Here is a 7,243-nt window from a genome sequence, read left to right on the forward strand (position 1 = left end):
GGACCCGAGTGTGACTGATTCTTTTGGCACTGGGGGAAGGAGAGAATGTAGAGGCAGCTACCGAGTCCGCTACGTGTATGTCAGGCTACCTAGAGACTATCAGATCTGTTCATCTTTAGCTGCCAAAACAGCTGTGTAGAGAGAGGAAAAAAAAAAAAAGCCTTAATTTCTGAAATTCTCTTGTTTTCCCTCAGTTACCTCCTTGCCCGTTCATGGGAGGGTAGTTTCCATTTTGTGGGAGTTCATCCCTGTTTCTCGTGTTCTGCTGCCCGCGGCTCTGCCTGTCTGGTCTGTTGTAAGCAGGTCCGTGGTGTGCGAGCCTTCCCTCCTGGCTTGGGAGAACACCAGGTGAGCGGGGGCTTTCTGTGACCTGCCTGTAACTACTCCAGCTGTGCTGGAGGTGCCTTGTGGATGGGGCCTGTCCAGTTGCAGCCAAACTGGCCTGTTTCTCAAATAGCACCATTTTATTTGATGGCAGCGTGCCCAAAGGCATGTGGACCCCAGGAACGTAACCCGTGCCCTTCTGTGACCAAATGTCCCTCACGTGATTACCCATCTCAGAATAAACTGAAACGGTACAGAGGAGCAGCAGATCTGCCACCTGCTCTTCTCTGTTCTCAGGTATTCTCCTGTCTCCTCTAATCCTCTCTTCTTGGATGTTCGCTTCCTTTAAGGCCGGCAGCAGAAAGTGGGGCCAAGAAATGTACTGTAAGCCTGGTTAAGTCAAAAGTAACAGTGGTGCAGGGGGTGAGCGGTTGGGTTTGTGTCATCATCCGTAACAAGGCTGGCTGGTTTAAGTTTAGCAGTGGCAAGCGCAGAATTTGAAGCTGCAGAGCTTTTCTGGTTTGCAGTGTTCAAAAGAAGCACATCAACAGCTCCGTGTCAGATGGACTGGGTGGTGAAAAACACTGTCGGAAATAATCTTCACTTCTGAAGGGATTCCTTGTGGTGCTGTGCTCACCATACTGACAACTGGGAGACATAAGTTGTGAACTCATCTGATATTCAATGTTTTTCTCCTTTTATCAAGGAACTTAGTATTTTCCCTTTTTATTTAGAATGGACAGAGCTACAGAAGCCAGGGGTGGCTGTGCAGAGGGGCAGGGCTCTTTGAAGCAGAGAGGGTTTCCTGGTGATGAACAGTCTAAATTGGAGGGACTGGGTATAAAAACCCCAAACCTTGTGTCCTGGGGCTATGTGAGGCCTGGAACAGCTCTTCTGCATTGGCCGCTTCTCCCCTTGGCGCTCTGAAATCTTGTACTGTCTGTGCAGATTTGGGCTCTTTGGGACAAGTGCCGTGTGTTTCTCTGCACAAATTGCGTCTGTGGGTGAAGCGTGTCCCTGCGTGGCTGGGACGAGGTGACGTGACTTGCCCCAGGGTGGCCGCGTGACTGTGGTGCACTTCTATTCTAATGTCTGTTCTGCACAACCGGAATGAAAATCAGCAATAAAACAAGGCGAGCCCCACGGATCCTTGCTCTAAGTTTAAAAAGAAATCCTATGTTGCTTTGATTTTTATTTTTAGTCTTTTTTTGGATGCTAAATATTTACAGAGTCAGTTACACCTCAGCTTGCAGTTGACATTAGGCCCACACAATCGTACTTTTTTGCATGTGCAGTTTTTTCCAGCGAGTCCGTGGGTGCTGTGGAATCCGATCACGTGGGCCCGAAGCTGCTCCCACGTGGCCGGCGCCCCACGGGTCCCGTGGCGGTCCGCGGGGCCCGGGGCGCGCGCTGCGCTCGGGGCCGCTCGCCGGAATCGGGCGCTCCCGCCGGGGCCGGCACGCGTCTGCCGGGCAGAAGGAGCAGGGGCGCCCGGCAGCCTGCGGCGAGGACGAGCTGGCTGCTGTGCGTCTTATCCACAGACTTCACCCGTAAGGTCCCAGGGACCCTGTAAGCACACTGACACTTCGCTGGCTCTACAGCAGAACATCCTCCATCTGGGTAATGGTGCAGCATCGTGTTCCTGGTGATGGCGACATGTGGAAACTCAAGGACAGTTGCACGCTTAAAGTCTCCCTTGCGTAGATTTTAAGCTGCTGAACCAAACCCCTTTTCTGTGCATCACATGTAGTGATTTAGTTTAAAGCCCCAGCTTAAAATAAAAGTAGAGGCCTCCCATTAAATTTAACACAGCATATCGTACATCGAAAAATACGTAGTACAATTGGTCACGTGAAACTGTTAGTCACTTCAAAATGAGATTCTTCCAGTTTCACACCTTAGATGTGCTTTTCTGCTGCTTTTTGGATAGCTTTGTGATGCTTCCTTTCTGTTCTGTGGGTTTTGCCTCCAGTCAGTATGTTTGGTACTTCCTGAATTTACTGATTTTGGTTTGATTCTTCTTGAAGAAGTCAACACCCTTCTTCAGATCACGACCGTACATTTGATTTGTGAAGCTGGAAGATCCGTAAGTCACAGGTGTGACAGAAGCATTGCTGGGCGGATGCACCAAGGTTTGTGCTTCGCAGAAGCTCCTATAGGTGGTTGCAGTCACCCTTTCATCTGAGGAGGAAAGATGATCATAAATGTGTTGGTTTGCTGCTAGAGAGACATTTTGGAGGGTATAAGTTTGGACAGCGCTGGAGCTTGACTCCTAACGAGAAAACACGCAGTGGTGACCTGTTCCCTTTGTCGCTCTGACAAAGTTCAAAAGTAAATATAGGATCATGTGTAAATCCTTCAGAAATCCTGATTAGCATAATCTCCCTTCTCGGGAAGTCAATATTATATAGGATTAGCAGATTAGTGTAAAGGAGTTTGAGGCCGAAATGCAGGTAATACCAAAATGAAAGTACTGTTGTGATTAGTTTGTGTTTGGTGCAATGAGCTGGCTTTCGTTCGGGGTGTCCCAGGTGACACGTCACCACGGCGGGAGGTGGGAAGGGAGCGGGACCGGGACCGGGAGATGTGGTGAGTGTTGTCCAGCTGTAGCTGAATCTACAGTTTCTCTAGACAGGACCTTCACTGCCTGGATCATCATTGGGGGCTTATCCAGAGCGTTTCTCACGCTTGTCGGGTAGGTAGCTTGTCAAGTTGTATGTGTGTGTGTATATATATGTATGTACACACATATATATATTTATTTTACTTTATTTTTTATAATTATAAAAGCAGACTTATTCCTTTACATGAGTATGGATGGCCTGTTGTGGTGGGAGTGGGAAGGGAGATCAGATGTGTGCTTTGTGCCAGCACTGCATGCACTCCGTAAAGCTGGTGTAAACCGAGATACAAACACACCTAAAGTTAATTAATGTTTTCCCCCTTCTCATTGATCCTATCACATTGCATGTGCTGTGGGCGTGATGGGTCATGTCTGTCTGAGAGGGGAATGCCCAGATAATTCTGATCTGTTTAGCGTCCTCCGGATGCCAGCCCCTTCCCTGCTCAGCCTTAGGCTGCTTCTGCACTGTGTGTCCGCAGCCAAGGCACCGCCAGAGACAGTAAGAGCTGTGTGCGGTGCAGAAACAGAACAGATCCGGTAAGAAACGAAGATGCCCCATGAATCTGTTACGACATACCAGAACAACTTCACGCCGTAAGAGCGGGGAAAAGGGACAACAGCAGTGCCAGGTGTGATACACTGAAATGCTGAATTACAAGCACTGCTTAAGGACGTGACTGAGTGAACTGGTCCATCTTTTATTGTTCCGTGGGCAGGATAAGAGGGAGGCGATGGCGATACTGCTTTACCGACATCCATTTTCTTTGGACTTGGAGGCAAAATGTAGCTCCCAACCCCATCCTCAGGCATTTCAGAAATACCAGGGCTCAGTTCTCAAAACCACCCGTGTTGTTGATCCAATTTACTTTTCTGGAGGGCTGGGTTTTTTTGTGCTGATATTCCTGCTCGCTATTTTGGATACTCAGCTTGCTAAAGGCCTCTGTGCCCCCGGGAAGTCGCCGTTCCTGCAGCTCTGGCTCGGCCCGTGCCGAACCATGCAGCGCTGCCGGGCCACCTGTTGGCTGTGGGCCCGGGACGGCTGCCCGCAAGCCGCGGTGGAGGGCTGTCCCCGCGTGTCAGGCTGCGTGTGTCCCCTCCTGGGAGCGCAGAGCTCTGTCCTCTCCTGACACGGAGCTGGGGAGCAGGGGCACGTGCAGGGGATGGGACCTGTGGGTGAGCCGAGATCCTGGGGCGGCAGCGTCTCTGGCTGCGTGAAGCGTAAATACAGTGTGGCTAGGGTGAAGAGCAGCGGGGGTTGGAATGTAAGTGGTTAATGGGGGGTTAGCTGGGGATGGACAGCTTGGCTGTGGAGGGAGCTCTCTGCAGGAGGGGAAAATGAACGGCACGGAGGGCGAGCCTGCGAGGGTCCGAGCAGGGGAGCAAGGAAGATGCTTTCCCGGCATGCGTGTCCTGAGCACTTCAAAGTGGAAAGTTGCGGACGCTGATTTGGAAGCTGCAGCTGATTCTGGAAACAAATGGAAATCAATACTGGCATGAGAAAAAAACAAGTTGAAATGCCTGAAGGGCACATGTGCTGTGGCCAGCGATTCTGCAGGAAATGCACTGAAACCAGGGAGCGGAGGAAGCAGGACGTAAACACGGTTCCCAGCGAAGCCAGACGAATGGCGGGCCTGAGGAGCGACAGCGACAGCGTGCCGAGGACCTAGCGCTCCTTCCTCGGCCCTCAGCGCCGCGGCCGTGTTCACCGTGGGCCCGAGCCCGGCCGCGCTGGGCGAGTTGTGAAGGTGTTTGGCGCTCTGGGCTCGGGAATTCTGCTCCACAGACTCTTCTGTTGCTTTGAGGCTGTGTGCTCAGAACAAGTGAGCTGCGGGTCCAAAGCCCCGTCTGTTAGTCTGAAATTTGAATAACTGCGTGGTCATTAAATCTGCACAAAAAGGAATTGACTCTAAAAGCAGCTGATATGTTATCGCGATTAAAGCAATAGCAATGCCTTCTTTCATCACAATGAAGTTACATTGTTACAGAGCATAATTGACATTTTTTATTGAAAGATTAAGAAGAATTTGTTTACAGCTTGCGAACAAAGAGGTTTTAATTCAACAAAGTGCAGCAGGAATAAGCAGCAAGTGGCGTTGTCATCTGCTGGCCGGGCAGCGCTTCACTGCAGAATGCTGCGCGGAGAGAAGCATGAAGGAATTTGCAGCTCAATTTCTGCCCAGTAAAGCGAGCACCACGCTGGCAAATGCCAGAAAGCTAACAGGAGAGACCCTGAGTGCAAAGAAACACGGGGCTGTAGTTAACATTAGCACCTTTTGGGAAGACGCTACAGGTTTTGGAGATCAGCTTCATGCCGCCCGCTGTGCAGAGGTCAAGGTGCGGCGCTTCTGAGGATGGTTTCGCTACGGAGCCCTCGGGATAACACCTGTCAGCTCGGCTGGGCACTAACGTAGGTATCCAGGTTCTTTTTGTTTCTCTGGGTTTGTTTCTTCATGGTCTAATGGATTTAGGAGCTAAGTGGTACTGGCGTTTCGAAGTGGCATGTTGTGATTGGGAGGGGGTGCTGTGCGAGTGTTTGGAAAGCAGATCCAAATGAAGCACCATCGTCAAACAGCTGCAGAGAGGCTCCTCAGAGGTATTTGGAATCCCGTTTGTACTGGTGGCTGTGTCTTAGTGTGCAGACTGCTCTCCAGGTAAAGCCAAAGGGTACGTGAAAAAAGCGGGTTTATTTTTAAGCAAATTCCTCTTTTGCACTTGGAAATCGTTTGGATTTATTCTCGCAGCTCTGGTCGAGGTTTAAGGAGCCCAAGCTGAACCCCGTTGTTGTGAGCATGCGGTGCTGCCGAGAGGCGAAGATCCACGCTCATGCGGTGCAGACGAAGCTCCGCATGGGGGGCGCTGGCCCCGCCGCCCAGGGAGCGTCTGTCCAGCGCCGTGCAGCCGCACGGCCGCGCCGCGGCGGGCAGGGACGGGCCGCGCTGGTACGGAGAGCACGAGACCCCTCACCTGCGCCGTCCCTGCAGGTGACCTCAGTCAGGAGCCTCTGATGCTAAGGGCAGGTGGTGAAACAGCCGAGGGCATTTTCTGGATGTTGAATGTTGACCGGTCGATAGCCACAGGCGGCTGTTGCCGTTATCTGTGTAAAACAGAGATAAAACTTGTGATTAAAACACGTTTGTAGCAATGTCAGCTGTCAGAGCGGGAGTATCTGTAACCCGCTGGGGACAGAGGTGCCCAAGTGAGACCTGTTGGTGCTGCGTCAGGTCCCAGACGGGGCTGGTGAACTCATGGCAGCCGTCAAAGGGGCTACCAGGGATGAGCTGCAGTGGCCCGAGGTACCAGGGCTGTTGTGAGGATACTTTTGCTTTGCCGAAAGTTGCATCTTCCCCCAAGGAAGGAAGGAAGGAAGGAAGGAAGGAAGGAAGGGCAGAACAGGCGGGCTGGGGTTATGTGCTGCTGCTGGGTTGCCCGTTTAAAGCACTGAGAGGACAAGAAAAGCTTCTTGGTTTAAATAATTAAAAAGAAGCGATTCTCTATGGCCCACCTCTCATAGCTGTGCTGTGAAGCCAGACTCGCAGGTTTACTACCAGGAATGGGTCGGAGGGATGGAGAAACCTATTTCATTACAATAAGAACCTTCTTTCTGACTCCTACGTGAATTTTTGAAAATTGTTTATTCCTGCTCTACTTTTGTGTGTGTGTGAAAACCTGAGAATTAAAATAGGGGTTCAGAATCTCTTGTGGGTTTGTATTTGATCTGATGTGCTGGGTCGACCTCGTCCGGCTGCCTGACGCCCTCCCAGCCACTCTCACTCCTCTTCCTCAGTGTGACTGGGGAGAAAACAGGAGGAAGGAGCTGGTGGGTGAAGATGAGGACAGGAGATCACTCACTGGTCACCATCACAGGCAAAACAGGCTCCACTTGGGGAGTCAAAATAGATTCGGATGGTGAGAAACAAAGGCAAAATTAAAATGTCACCTTAGGGTTATTAGTGTGCACCAGCGTGGATACCGGCCCCACTGCAGCCTCCCCATGGGCACTCGGGAAGACCCGAGAGAGCCAGAGAGGACTGAGGGATAAAATACTGGAGAGGGGAGAGAGGGGGACCCCAGACAGGCCACACAGAGTTTCTGGTCCTTCTCTAAGCTGTTTTGTGATGGCAGCTTGTAAAACTGCAGGAGCCAACGTCTTCCCCAGAGGCACTGTTTCCATCTGCCCCCAGCCTCAGTGAGGCAGGTCAGAACCTGGGCCAGAAAAAGGAGTCAACGGATTATCACAGAGCAGCTCAAAATCTGCAGTTGCTCCTGGATGATGCTCAGCATCGGTGACTGTCTCCT

The sequence above is a fragment of the Columba livia genome, chromosome 6 (genome assembly GCF_036013475.1).
Source record: "Columba livia isolate bColLiv1 breed racing homer chromosome 6, bColLiv1.pat.W.v2, whole genome shotgun sequence".
In the NCBI taxonomy this organism is placed as follows: Eukaryota; Metazoa; Chordata; class Aves; order Columbiformes; family Columbidae; genus Columba; species Columba livia.